Source organism: Mustela lutreola, chromosome 10 (assembly GCF_030435805.1).
Source record: "Mustela lutreola isolate mMusLut2 chromosome 10, mMusLut2.pri, whole genome shotgun sequence".
Classification (NCBI taxonomy): Eukaryota; Metazoa; Chordata; class Mammalia; order Carnivora; family Mustelidae; genus Mustela; species Mustela lutreola.
The window spans coordinates 110,387,379-110,402,343 of record NC_081299.1 but is presented as its reverse complement, the minus strand read 5'-3'; the positions used below and the strand labels follow the sequence as shown (position 1 = coordinate 110,402,343).

General features: G+C 43.0%; 1 long non-coding RNA gene and 1 other non-coding gene across 2 annotated transcripts; both read left to right on the top strand.

The window, feature by feature from the left end:
- The first annotated feature begins 4,941 nt into the window (after window positions 1–4,941).
- On the top strand, window positions 4,942–8,844 carry LOC131810274 (uncharacterized). Its single transcript, XR_009345514.1, has 3 exons — window positions 4,942–5,103; window positions 8,046–8,143; window positions 8,700–8,844. It is a non-coding gene; the product is annotated as an uncharacterized LOC131810274 (long non-coding RNA).
- Window positions 5,178–5,344, top strand: LOC131810726 (U1 spliceosomal RNA). The gene has a single exon (XR_009345705.1). It is a non-coding gene; the product is annotated as a U1 spliceosomal RNA (small nuclear RNA).
- Window positions 8,845–14,965: the final 6,121 nt, after the last annotated feature.

Genomic DNA, 14,965 nt, shown 5'->3' with positions numbered 1-14,965 from the left:
GACCCAATTCTATGTTGCCTGTAAGAAGCTTAGTTTAGGATGCCTGGGTGGCTCAGTGAGTTAAACGTCTGCCTTGGGCTCAGGTTAGGAACGTAGGGTCCTGGGATGGAGTCTACATCAGACTCTGTTTCTTCCTCTACCCCTGCCCCCCTGCTCCTGATCTCTCTCTTTCACGTTCTCTGTCTCAAAACATTTTAAAAAGCAACTTACAAACACAGGTAAATTAAGAGAGACAGGGAACATATACCATACTGATACTAATTAAAAGAAAACTGGAGTGGTTATATTGATTTCAGACAGAGTATACTTAAGAGCAAGAAAAACTACAAGGAATAAAAAGTGGTGTTACATAATAAAGGGGTCAGTTATCCAGAGGGTATAATAATACTCGATGAATAAGTGCCTAAGAACAGAATACATGAGGCAAAAACTGATAGAAACTGTAAGGAGAAATAAACAGATCACTAGTGATTGGAATTGAAGATTTCCAACTAGAAATACAATGCATGCTCTCAGACCACGATGGAACAAAACTGGAAATCAGTAACAGCTGGAAAACCCCAATTTGGAGATTATACAACACACTTTGAATACTACATGGGAAATCCTCAAATTATTTTGAGCTAAATGAAAATGAAAATACTGCTTATAAAAATGTCTGGGCGGCACCTGGGTGGGTTAAAGCCTCTGCCTTCTGCTCAGGTCACGATTTCAGGGTCCTGGGATTGAGCCCCGAGTCAGGCTCTCTGCTGAGCGGGGAGCCTGCTTCCCCCTCTCTCTCTGCCTGCTGCTCTGCCTGCTTGTGCGTGCTGTCTCTCTCTCTGTCAAATAAATAAAATCTTAAAAAAAAAAATGTCTGGGATGAGAGCACCTGGGTAGCTCAGTTACGTGTCTGCCTCCAGCTCAGGTCATGATCCTGAGGTCCTTGGATGGAACTTCTCTCTCCCCCTCAGCCACTCTTCCCCACAGGTATACACTGGCTTGCTTGCTTGCTCTACCCCTCTCTCAAAACTTTTTTAAAAAACGTGTGGGATGTAGCAAGAGTAGTTTGTTCGTGGAAGTGCGTGTGTTAGCAAAGAAGATCTAAAATCAATAATCTAAGATTTCACTTCAGGAAACTCAAAAAACAGTAAGATGAGAAGAAAATAAAAATGAGCAGAAAGCAATAAAAATTAGAAACAAAATTAATAGAGAAAAATCAGTGAAATCAAAAGCTAGTTTGTTCGGAATGATGAATAAAATTGATGAACCTCTAGCCAAACTAAACAAGAAATAGAGAAGATAGAAATTAGTAATACCAGAAATGGAAGACCCTTAGTACGATCGTGCGGACATTAAATTACCGTAAAGGACTGTAAGGAACAACTGCTCCCAGATTTGATAACTTAGATGAAATGAACCAGATCCTTGAAAGACACAATTTACACAGACTCTCACAAGGAGGAGTAAGGCCTGATTGACTCAGTAAGCTTCTGAAAACAAAACCAGACCTAGTTTCACTGCTGAATTCTACCAAACATTTAAGGAAACAATACCAGTTCTCTACAATATCTTTCAGAAAATAGAAGACAGAACTTTCCCTGACTAATTCGAGGAGGCAAACTTGACCCTAATACCTGTTTAAAAACTGAATTAAGAGGCATCTGGGTGGCTCAGTCATGAAGTGTCTGCTTTTGGCTCAGGTCATGCTCCCAGGTCCCAGGGATGAGCCCCACGTCTGTCCGGATCTCTGCTCCGTGGGGAGTCTGCGTCTCCCACTCCCCCTGCTTATGTTCCCTCTCTTTGCGGTCAAGTAAATGTTAAAATAAAAATAAAAAATTCAACCAAGTACATTTAAAAATCTAATTAGCTTTATTATTAAAAATTCACGGGGGCACCTGGGTGGCTCAGTGGGTTAAGCAGCTGCCTTCGGCTCAGGTTATGATCTCAGGGTTCTGGGATTGAGTCCCACATCGGGCTCTGCTCAGCAGGGAGCCTGCTTTCCTCTCTCTATCTGCCTGCCTGCCTGTCTACTTGTGATCTCACTCTGTCAAATAAAATCTTTTTTTTTAAAGATTTATTAACTTATTTATTTGACAGAGTGAGCACAGGCAGACAGAGTGGCAGGCAGAGGCAGAGGGAGAAGCAGGCTCCCCGCTGAGCAAGGAGCCGGATGTGGGACTCGATCCCAGGACGCTACTAGGATCATGACCTGAGCAGAAGGCAGCTGCTTAATCAACTGAGCCACCCAGGCGTCCCAAATAAAATCTTTAAAAAAAAAAAAAAAAGATTACTTCCCACCCGTGCCACCCCCAGGGCTCTTGTGCCTCAGGGCCCTGCCCGCAGGGATGTCAAAACTGATTTTAATTAAGAAGGATGTTACCGCTGTAACTTACTCTATACATTTTATAAAATAAAGTTTGGGAAAAGGAAAAAAAAAGATTATAATGAAATATTTAAAAAAAAAAATTAACGAATAGGGCAGCATTCCACCTAGCAAGTAGAGGAGAGCTCCACTGAGTTGAAACAAAAAGGTTTCAGAGGAGGAGAGAGGGCATTAAAGAAGGGAAGGGAGTGGGGGAGATGAGGAGGAGGAGGGAATTAATCATTAACAAGGAATGTAATGTTAGGCATGGGGAGAAAAAGGGCATCTATCAGAAAACTTCCTAGCAGGCTCCTTGCTCGGCAGGGAGCCTGCTTCTCCCTCTGCCTCTAGCCTGCCACTCTGTCTGCCTGTGCTCACTCTGTCAAATAAATAAGTAAATAAATCTTTAAAAAAAAAGATTTTATTTGACAGAGTGAGATCACAAGTAGACAGGCAGGCAGGCAGATAGAGAGAGGAAAGCAGGCTATCTGCCTGTGCTTGCGCTCTGTATCTCTCTCTCTCTCTCTCTTTCTCTCGAACAAATAAAAATCTTAAAAACAAAACAAAACAACCTAGTATTGACCAGGAAAGTCCATGTTGACTGGTTCAAGATTACATTCCTGACGGGACAGTGTGAAACTTCAGTTAGTTTAGGTATTAAGTCCTCCTCCTCTACTGACTTGGCATCTTAATCTAAATGAAGCCATTCTGGGTCTGCAGTTTTCTTTTTAACAATGCCCCTTCTTTGGATCAAAGTCAATTTAACTGAGAGATGTAATTAAAAACAACAACAACTTAAGGCACTAGTGCCAATCTCGCTTACCACTTTGTAGTTCTCTGTAGCTTCCGTTGATTGATTCTTTGACATTCACAGGTTCAATCAGATTGGGAGGTTGACCTCCAGAACACTTGCTAGAAACCAAAGTAAAAGCAAGGAAGTCAAAAACAGACATTTAGGGGCGCCTGGGTGGCTCAGTGGGTTAAAACTCTGCCTTCGGTTCAGGTCATGATCCCACCATTGAGCCCCGCATCGGGTTCTTCGCTCAGGGGGGAGGGAGCTTGCTTCCCCTTCTCTGTCTACCTCTCTGTCTTCTTGTGATATCTCTCTCTCTCTGTCAAATAAATAGATGAAATCCTTAAAAAACAAGCAAACAAGAAAAAAAAAAACAAACCCAGACATTTAGTTCAGGAAAAGAGGGATGAATTCAGGAGGTCCAAGCATGAGTTGTAACCAAACTAACACGACTTCCCTCCTTGGTGAGTGACAGGTAGAGACTTCACCAAGTGGAGTTGCCGCACAAAGGAAACTTTGCCGCAAATAAGGACATCATGGGGAAGGGGAGGGGGAATAAATTCTAAAGCTGCGGCTCCCCAGGTAGGGGTCAGCAGGTTCTTTTTACCTAGGGTTAGGATGAATTCTCAGAAAAAGGGGATTTGGTCATAGCCTGTAAAGGCAGACAGAATGTTGCATGGCACTTAGAAAACCGGCCTCTAAGGTGCGTCTAATGTTATGTTAATGAAGCTGGTGCTCCTCCTAGGGCCGAGAATAACACTTTGATGAAGCAGAGGTAGTTGGCCAGGGAGGAGAGGGGCTCTGGGCATGCTGGGTGGGGTCTAGGGCTCCTTATCTCTGGTAAGGAATATAGGGTCTTGTTTACTTTTGGAAAAGGTACTGGGAGTTTTAGCATTGATTTATTGTCTCTGATAGGGTGAGGCTAATTCCTAGCCTGGTAGAGACTGTTAGCTTTTGCATGCTCTTGAATTCCCTTGCTTTGTAATTCGGACACCACCTGGGAAGTTCCTGGAGAAGTGTGCTCAGGCGAGTAGCGAGGTAGGGCATCAGAGATCATGGAAAACAATCGGGCCAAAAATGACTTACCCTGAGTCCCCAAAGCTACGTCTAGGCTTTGACTGAGGACCCTTAACTCTTTCTGCTTTCAGAATAACGTGTGTTCCGGAAAAGGACTAGAAGAAAAAAAAAAAAAAAAATTGAAAACTTTCCCATATCGAAGGGTTAGAAAGGAAAATGAATGAGATGTTCCATAAATGAAACTGAAATTTCAAGAATGGACTAGATTTCTGGGGCCCCTGGGTGGCTCAGTGGGTTAAAGCCTCTGCCTTCGGCTCAGGTCATGATCCCAGGGTCCTGGGATTGAACCCTGCATCGGGCTCTCTGCTCAGCAGGGAGCCTGCTTCCTCCTCTCTCTACTGCCTTTCTGCCTACTTGGGATCTCTGTCAAATAAATAAAATCTTAAAAAAAAAAAAAAGAAAGAAAGAATGGACTAGATTTCGCCACCAGTTGTGATGCCTCGAGAATTTTAATAGATGTACACACAGTGCTGCAATCAGAAAGCTGACTGGATCTGAAAGGAACCCCTTTCCTTTGTTCTGTTTTACACACTGAAAAGCATTATTTGAAGAAAGGTACAGAGACAGGAACAGCCTGTCAGGTTCCCTACAGGCGAGCAGAGGTTCAGAACCCACGCCCGTCGCCGCCGCGGGTGGGGCTGGGAAGGAAAGACCAGACCAGGGGGCCTGGGAGGGGTGGGTGGAAGCGAGGAGGTAGGCCGGAGGTCAGGGTTCTTGTGACGTCACGCGGAGGGCGTGTCTTATGTAAATATAGCAGCGCGGGGGCTGATGGTTCGACTGCTGCAGCCTAAATAACAATGGGATATCCGGGGCTACGGGAAGCAGTGCGGGCGGTTGACGGAGGTTCATGGTGCTGTGTGCGTGGAAGGCGTCGGGGGGCTCAAGAGTGGTGAGGAGCGAAGTGGTCGTGTGTGAAGAGTGCAAGGCGTGTGCAGCTGGTGTGGGGCGGAGGGTCTGGAAATCCTGGTTACCGGGCAGAGGAAATACTGTGGTCATGAAGGTGGTTTTCCTAGGGTGAGGCTTATCCACTGCACTCGGGGGGATGTTCTGATCTCTGCGATTTCTTCAAATGTCGAAAACTCGAATGCATAATTTGTAGTAGTGGGGGACTGCGTTTTTTTTTTTTTTTTGCTTGTTCCAATGGCCTAAGACTGGATGAATGTGTTTATGTGTTTCCTGGTGTCTTATGATGTGGAGTATTTTTTGTAAACACATGAAAAAGATGCTCTTTTGTTTGGGGGAGAGAAGTTTAAGATCGAGAGAGCTTGCAAGAGAGTAACTGGTGCATTAAGGGCTGGAGTGTGTTTGTAAAGCATAAGAGAATTTTTAGTATAGTGTCATACCTGTTGCAGGAATTTCTTCATAGGTGTTTTTTCGACATGTACACAGTTTCTTCTCTAGCATTTCCACCATTTTTTAAAACAAGGGAAGTATTAGTGGTTCTGAACCTATCTTCTGGAGCCTGGCCATATCCTCAGCTCAAATTCTTGCTTTCAAATCCCGCCCACTCAAGTATCCAAACTTGACTGCATCCTCTCCGTATCTCAGTGTTCTCACATGGCAAATGAGGGCAATTTGGTATCTGTTGGGTAGCACATTTAAATTTGTAGGTTAGGCCTGGGACCCAAGCACTTTACCTATTATCATTGACAGGTCGTTATTTGGGGCTCAATACTGAAGAGATGAAAATGGATTTTATTCAAGTTACACCAGGGATCATTGTTCAGCGGCTGTGCCCCGCCCCCCCCCACAGTGAAGTTATGCTTTTTTTTTTTTTTTTTTAAGATTTTATCTATTTATTTGACAGAGATCACAAGTAGGCAGAGAGGCAGGTAGAGAGAGAGAGGAGGAAGCAGGTTCTCCGCTGAGCCGAGAGCCCGATGTGGGGCTGGACTCTGAGATCATGACCTGAGCCGAAGGCAGAGGCTTTAACCCACTGAACCACCCAGGCGCCCCGAATTAACACTTTCTGTGGTCAGAATGACTGTAATCTCCTGGGCTGGAAGTATCTCAGAGTTAATACATTAGCTCAGCCGACTGGCTTGGTAAAAGCGGAATAAGGATTCAAGGCCTTGCTTCAAAAACAGGCCAGTGCACTATCGACCTCAGAACCACAGCACCCTCCAGTGAGTGAGCAGCGGCAACACAACCGGACAACCCGTGCAAAGAGAGGTCGATTGGCGGAGGCCCTCGCGGTGTAGCATTTAGTGGGGGCAGCCGCCGGGTTTTACAGGTGGCGGACCCCCACAAGAGTTGGCACTGGCAGCGGTCCTCTGGTGGGGAGGATGTGATTCGCGTCCTTAAAGCTGTTGATGCCGGGCTTGCTCAGGGCGGAACCCGCCTGCTTCCCTTTTCCGTTGTCTCCTCTGCCCCAGAGAAAGCCCGCAGTTAAGGTAATCCCTTTAAGTGCTCCTGCTCTCCTACAAATTGCAAGCTGACTAGGCACACCCTAGTTAGTACTCTTCTTGTTTACTTGTAAGACTTGGGATCAAGTCTGACTCAACATTCCTTGTTTACCTACAAGACCTACGACTCATAAATAACGGTTGTCTTCTCCTTTGTTGGTTGTTAGGTTGTATCTAATAAATAGGGGACGGAGTTGTGGTTTGGGGCGATAGTCCTTTCAGCTGTTGTCACCTGCTCCCTCTCTGGCAACTGACTTGTTTGTGCCTCATTCTTCTCCCGTGAGCAGTCAGGAAGCGGCAAAATAAATCTTAAACCAAATCTGAAAGGAAATCTGTAACTTTAAAAAAAAAAAAAAAGATTTTATTCTTTATTTGATGGAGAGAGAGAGAGCATTAGTAGGCAGAGCAGCAGGCAGAGAGAGAAGGGGGAAGCAGGCTTCCTGCTGACCCGAAAGCCCAATGCGATGCAGGGCTAGATCGCAGAACTCTGGGATCATGACCTGCGTTGAAGGCAGAGGCTTTGACTCACTGAGCCACCCAGGCACCACCCATTCTAATTTTTCTAAGGAGTCATCTGTGTTAATAAAAAAATACAACATGACCTAAACTTCTTCCATGACCTTTATATGTCACATATTTAAATTACTTAAAAATACTAATTCTGGCACCTGGGTGGCACAGTCGTTAAGTGTCTGCCTTCGGTTCAGGGATTGAGTCCCACATGGGGCTCCCTGCTCAGCCAAAAGCCTGTTTCTCCCTCTCCCACTCGCCCTGCTTGGGTCCCTCTCTCGCTGTGTCTCTGTCCACTAAATAACATCTTTAAAAAAAAAAAAAATACTAATACTCCTCTCCATTATCAACTTCCATTTCTCTTTCTCTCTCTTTTTTTGGTACCACGCAGTCAGGGTCGTGAATTAAATTTGGTTTTTTTCCGTGTTGCAAATTCAGGAACAAAATCTTTCTTTAGGAAATACCACATTTAGGGGTGCCTGGCTGGCTCAGGTGGCAGAGTATGCAACTCTTGATTTCCGGGTGGTGAGTTCAAGCCCCATATTGGGTAGGGGGGGTGGCGGAGCCTACTTTAAAATGATTAAACTAAATATCATACTTATAACGTACATAATTTTTCCAGATAGTCTTAATTTCTTAGTTTTATATATATAATTATTACTACTCTGATCAAAATTTTTAAAGGTTTTATTTATTTATTTATTTATATGATAGAGAGCGATCACAAGTAGGCAGAGAGAGAAGCAGACTCCCCACCCAGCAGAGAGCCTGATACAGGCTCGATCCCAGGACCCTGAGATCATGACCCAAGCAGAAGAGAAGCCCGAGGCAGAGGTAGAGAGGCTTAAACCATTGAGCCACCCATGCACCCCCCTCTTATTAAATTTTTAGAGACCTAATTGTCTTTTCCCTGCAGAGGAAGAGAAAAAAATACTGATTTGTTTCTAAGAAAACATATTTATTAAAGGGAAGAATTCCACTAGAGTAATAGGCATTCTAAAGGAACTAATTGTGGTAAGTAACGTCATTTAATGTGGAAACAAAGGAGACCTATCTATGAACAAGTCTTGCTAGTGAAGGACACAAAAGGAAATAATTAAACAACAGGAGGTCCCTGAAGGACCCCTTCATTGCTGAAAATCAGAGTAGTTTCTGTGATACCCTTTTGAGTCTAACAGGACATTCTCTTTCCCAGTGTATATATCTGCACATGAAGTCATTGCTTTTCATCCATTCTTATCAAACCAAACTTGCTTACCACTATGGAGAGTAATAAATCTTGTCAGAAAAGCACATGTTGTTGATTTAATTGCTTGTATGTTATGTTTTTCCTTTACTTTGTGTTCTAATTTAAAATAGAATCCTTAATAGAAATTAACATTTTTTTCCTCAACTATTTAGAAACTTGTATATACTAATCAAAGAAGGTTGCCCCTTGCATGTTAAAAATTTTGTTTTCTTCTTGTGCTAAGATCCCTTTTAGATATAGTAGTTATTAAAGCCAAGAGTTCCTACAGGGAGATCACTGTGTATTAAGGTCATTCTTATCATAGACATTCCACTTTTGCAGGTGTTGATAAGTATTGGGTTCATACCAGATACTGGGAAGATAAGCTTCTTGTTGTTGCAGTATCAAATACCGAGAAGTACTGACCAGAATCCTCGGGACAACAATCAACAAGACTCACAGGCCAGCTTAGTTGTCATCTCTGACCTGACAGTGAGTAGATCCCCAATCAACCAATTACGGATCAGAGACTAGCTCCTGGAATTTATTTCATAAAATTAAACCACAATCACACACTGATGCCTGCAGATAGGAGAAAACAATGATGCACAATGAGAGAGAAAAAGTTTTCCAGTCACCCCACTTAGTATATAAAAGGCAAAGAGCTCACTTTCTCCTCATATGAGATTTAACAGAAGACTGAGCCAACAGCACCAATGGTCCAGGTATGCAGGAGCTGGTCAAGGGCAAGATTCTATTTGCTCCGGTGAGATGTCTCAGATGGGCTAATTTTTATGGACATAGCAAAAAGAAAACTGTCAAGGAATACTGTAGTTAAAGTATGCCAGCTCACCATTGCATAGCAAGGAAGGCAGGCATGAGAGATTGTTTCCATCAAATAAAAGCAAAACCAACGTTTATCTTTTTAAAGTTTTATTTAAGCAACCTCTACAGCCAACATGGGGCTCACAATCCCGAGATGAAGAGTAGCAGATTCCTCCAGCTGAGCCAGCCAGGCACCCCCAGAGAGAAAAAACCATCTGGAGTCTGGAGCCAGAGGGATTTTTCTCCTCTTAGATAAGCTACTTGGCAGGAGGCAAAGCCATCACTCTGAGCAGTCCGCCCTAGACTCAGCTGACTACAGAAAACAATGGCAGTGATTAGAGGACTCTGTCTTCAATGACTGCATCCTGAAAGGTTAGCTGTCCAACATATGCAGCAGAATGTCTCTGTGTAATGTTCACAAAGACCCTGTGTTGTACCTGCCCTTAGTTAAGTCAGGAGGGCACCATTTCCCTTTTCAGAATATCTTAAGAGGTTCAGAAAGATTGTTGTCTTGGCATGGAAACAAAGAAAGGGACATGGACAGGTTGGGAAATAAATGGAAATACAATTTGGTTATTGCTTCTGTGGAAGGCAAAGTTGCAGGATTTCCTATAAATAGGAGCCTATGAATATTGTAATATAGTAGCACTTCCAGTTCTGTAAACTATAGGAATACCTGCACAGGTGGCCAAAGACATGTGTGTGAGCATGATGGCTGCAGCCTATTCAGAATCATAAAATCATATAACTGACTTAAATGCAAATGCAATATGAAAGAGGTTAAATAAACAGTATACATACTATGGAAGAAATGCCTCTGTCAAAAGAAATACAGAGGATAATTATGATGAGGGTTCCACTGATCAGGACATTATTGATGAAGCAGTTAACCAAGTCCAGGCACTTCCTGGGGACAGATTACCATTGTTGGCCTCATGACACATACGAAAAAAACTGAGGCACATCAACACAGAAATGTTGAAGATGTGGAGCGACAGGAACAGTGGTTTACTGCTGGTGGGAATGCAAAATGGCACAGCAACTTTGGAACACAGTTTGCAATTTCTTACAAAACTAAAAATATTTTCTTAATATATGTGCCAGTAGTCAGGCTCCCTGCTATTAGCCAGAGGAGTTGAAAGTTTAGCCCACACAAAAACCTGCCCACCCATGCCTATAGCAGCTTTACTCACAGTTGCCAAAACTTAGAAGCAACGAAGGTGTCCTTTAGGAGGTGAAGGGATAAACTGAAGTAATCGTACTCAACACTTACAAGAAATGAACTGCCCTTGAAAAGACATCAAAGAATCTTAAATACATATTACTGAAAAGGCTACATGGTATGATTCCAACTATAGGACATTCTGGAAAAGGCAAAACTGTGGAAACAGGAAAAGGATCAGTGGTTGCCAGAAAGGGGGCACAGAGGATTTTTAGGGGAGTGAAAATGGTGTATAGTTACTATTTGTCCAAACCCAAAGAATGTAGACTGCCAAGAGTGAGCCCACAAGGTAAAACTATGGCCTTTGGGTGATTATGATGTATTAATGTAGGTTCATCAGTTGTAACAAATGCAGCACTCCAGTGGGGGATGTTAACAATGAAGGAGGCTATTCATGTGGCGGTAGAGGGCAGGAAGTATGTGGGAAATCTCTGTACCTTCCCCTCAATTCGCTGTGAACCTAAAACTGCTCTAAAAAATAATAGCCTTGCACCCTTAAGAACAATCCTCCCAAAGTAAGCAATTTTGAACAATGAATGCAAACAAATTTAGACTTTAAAAAAATTGAGTCATCCAAAAAAAAAAAAAAAAAAAAAATTGAGTCACCAAAGTCTAAGTTATTCATCCAGTCTTCTAAGGGCAGAATAAAAAATTGTACCCCACCAGATCCTGGGTTCTTCTGTCTAAGGAGTTCAGGTTGAGGGGTATAAAGCTGATAGATTAATAGATACTCTTTTATTAAGAGAATCAGGTTGGGGAGGTGGAGTGGGCCGGTGGGTCTTAATTAAGACTTAGCTGATACGAGGCGAATAGGACCCAGAATCAAGTAACAGATTTTATATGAGGAGATGTGCAAGTGATAAACAGCAGGAAAGACACGAAAATGAGTGAAAAGTCACTCATTCCGTCCCTGGGTGGGTTCGAACCTCCAACCTTTTAACAGCTGAACTCGCTAACCGATTGCGCCACAGAGACTTGACAGTATGGTGCTTTTGATTCCATAAGCAGTTGGAACTCCCACCCCGAGATGTACTGTGCCCATTCTGCGGGAAAACCGCAGTTTCTAAGGCTTCGCAGAACAGAGATGAATCACGTTGTCTGTCTCATTTGAAACTGGGTGTGCTGGGTGATCCGGAAACTAAAAGGGCAGCGGAACGGCCTTGCCTACCTTGCTCCTTACCGGCCTCATTGCCAGGCACCTGCAAAGACCCCGAGGCCGCAGTTCCCCGCACCAGGTGCTCCGTGGGTCTGCGGGAAACTGAAGGCCTGTTGTGCTCCCTTGGTGGCTTTTTCCACTGGTCCACCTTCACCCGAGAATGAAAGTTTGCCTGCCTTTCCTCCAGAGCCCTACGGGAACGGTGTGTTTGGTTTCCTCTAACACCCAACTCCAGGAAGGCCGGTGTCACGGGGTCTCCCCTCAGAGAACAGAGTCTGCAATTCACCAGGAAGCACTGTCAAGACCTGTTGAATACATTGCTGTTTAGCTTCTAGTCCCACGAAGAGCCCTGAGAAGGGAAATAAGGAAGTTTTTCAAAGTAGAAAGTTCTTTGTATGAAGCCCCCTCAGCGCCTAAGTGCCCCACTCCCAGCCCCGCAAAGTCGCGTACCCGTTGGAGTAGGCGGAAAGGAAACCTCACCTAGGGGAGAGAGCCGGGGGGAGCGGAGGCAAAACGCAATGAGACCTCCCAGGAGGCTTGTGGGGGCGGGGGGGGGGGGCACGGAAGTGGGGAAGGGTCAGAGCCGGTGCGGGGGTGGAAAAAAAAGCAGGAGGGAGAGAGAAGGAGGGAGGGAGGAACACAGGAGGGGGATGAAAGCATTTATGATTCTATCTCTCCCTCATTTGCGCTCCCCTTTCTTTTTTCTTCGGATCCCTACAGCTGAAGAACTCGGATACCCTGAGGTCTGAGAAGGCTGACCCAACTAATGTATGCTCCAGAGGACGAGCTCATGGTTGTAAAGATGGTTCTGTCCCTGGTGGCGGGGGGATATATATATGAGTGAAATAGATACATGGGATTAAGAGTACACGTACTGTGATGAGCACAGAGTAATGTATAGAAAATTTGAATCATCACATTGCACACCCAAAACTAATAACACTAATTATACTTCAGTTAAAAAAATGGTTTTGCCCTTGTATGGCTTTGGATAAATACGCTTCAATTATCTCATTCTTTGTTCTGTAAAATGGGACTAAGAGCGGTCTACTTAATTCTGTTGTTATTGTGCTTGGATTTAGGAATTACTGGATCACTCACGTTAAAAGCAACAGAATCATGAATATTGTCATTATCTTCTGAATCTTTTGACAGCCACGATCCTTATTTATTTCACCTTAAATTAGTTTTGCTCTTTCTAGAAATTCCTGTAAATGGGATCATACATACAGAGTATGTATGCTTATGTCTACTTACTCTTCCCTGTATAACGTCTTCGAATTTTATCCATGTTACTGAGTATATCAGATTTTCATTCCTTTTTATTGCTGAGTAGGATTCCATCGCATAGATATTTAAAAATTTACCATTCTCATAATAATGGCTATTTGGGTTGTTTCCAATTTGAGCTGTTGCGAATAAAGCTGCTCTGAGCATTCGTATTATAAGTGTTTCTGTAGACATATTCTATTTAAAATTTCTCTTGGACAGACACCTAATGTCGCCCTCGGCCCGCAAGGACGACAATGAGCCTGGTATGGTGTTAATGCTTCATTTCCGTTTATTTAATCAACTTCCTTAGCTTATATACAGCAGGGTGACCAATAAGGGGTCAAGCAATGGGGAGAGCCAATGAGAGTCCTGTTACTATGCTGTTAAATTTGATACAGCCAATAACTATGTCCTCCTTTAGGCGGGCTTCACCAGAAAGTTCATTGTATACTTGCAGCGTACTTTGCTAGCAGTGAGCCAAGCACCTTCTTGTAATGGCGGGGAGTTTCCCGGCCGGAGGTAGTCCCCGACAACCTAAGAGAGGATATTTGATGGAATCAAAAGGGGAGGGGTATTTAATTTTATAAGGAATGTTTAATTTTATAAGAAACTGCCAAAATGTTTCCCAAAGTGGTTGTACCATTTTATGGTCATGACAACAATGTATGAGGGCTTTGGTTGTTGAAAAAAATTCTTCTTTAAGCAGACTCTGTCAAGGCTTCTAAACTATCTTCTCAAGTAAGCCCTAATTTTCAAGCTTCTAGGTTTGTCTTTGTGTGTCCAGTTTTAGCAAGAAGCTGCCAAGTCCTGTTAACCAGAATTCCCCCTCCCCTGATACTTGGTCAGGTTCCTCATCCTCCACCATCCTCCAGGGTGGTGTCTGATCATTTTTGGCCAGCCTGCAGCAAGAGTCCCTTGCATTGATTTAGCCACATTCTCCCTTACTTCCGATGTTTCTTTCCTCTTAGTAAATTTTCATTCAGTAACCCTCTCTCTATTCCTGCTTTAGGCTATACATTCCCACAGTGTGTGTGTGTTTGTACACACACACACACACACACATACATACATTCCATCCCTTGTTGGAAGAAAGGCAGCTTTATGACATATTGTTTTTAACAAATGTCATGAATGATTTTTTTTCACATTGTTCCACTCTCTACCAAGATTTAGTGTTTTCAGACTTCTAATTTTATTTCTTCTGAGTGTAGTGATATCTCAATGTGGTATTAATTTCCATTTTCTTGACAACTGATGATACTGAGCACTCTTACGTGTTTATTGACTATTATATCTTTAAAGCGTCTGTTCAGTTCCTTCACCCATATATTAAAAGATGCATTACTTGATTTTTTAAAAAATCAGGTGGTCATAATATATTCTGGACACAGACAACACTTGATCAGTTATGTTTTTTGGATATTTAGTCTCAGTCTATGGCTTGCTTTTTTCCTTTCATAATGGTTTATTTTTCAGTAGATTTTTTAAAATGCCAATAAAGTCTGATTTACTATTGCTTTCTCTTATGATTTTTTTCATGTGCCCTGTGCTAGGATTATTTGCCTACCCAGTTCACAAAAATATTTGCATATGTTTTCTTCTAAAAACTTAATGTTTTGAGTTACAAAAAATTAACTTTTGTGAGGCAGGAATAGAGTTTCTTCCAGCACCATTGATTTCTTTTCTTTTTTTTTTTTTTAGATTTTATTTATTTTTTTGACAGAGAGAGATCACAAATAGGCAGAGAGAGAGAGATAGAGAGAGAGAGAGAGGAGGAAGCAGGCTCCCTGCCGAGCAGAGAGCCCCATGCGGGACTCAATTCCAGGACCCTGAGATCATGACCCCAACTGAAGGCAGAGGCTCAACCCACTGAGCCACCCAGGTGCCCAACACCACTGGTTTCAATAACATTCCTATACACATTGAATTGGTTTAGGTCTTTATTGAAAACCAGCTGAACATATGAATGAGTCTACCCATAATCATAGGTGTAAGTCTATTTCAGGCCTCTCAACTCAGTTCCATGTATCTGTATTACCTTCCATATGCTTACGGCTCACTGTTTTGCTTAGAAGAGCTTATATAAAGTCTTACAAGTTAGGTAGTTTGCCAACTTTTTTTTTTTTTTAAGAT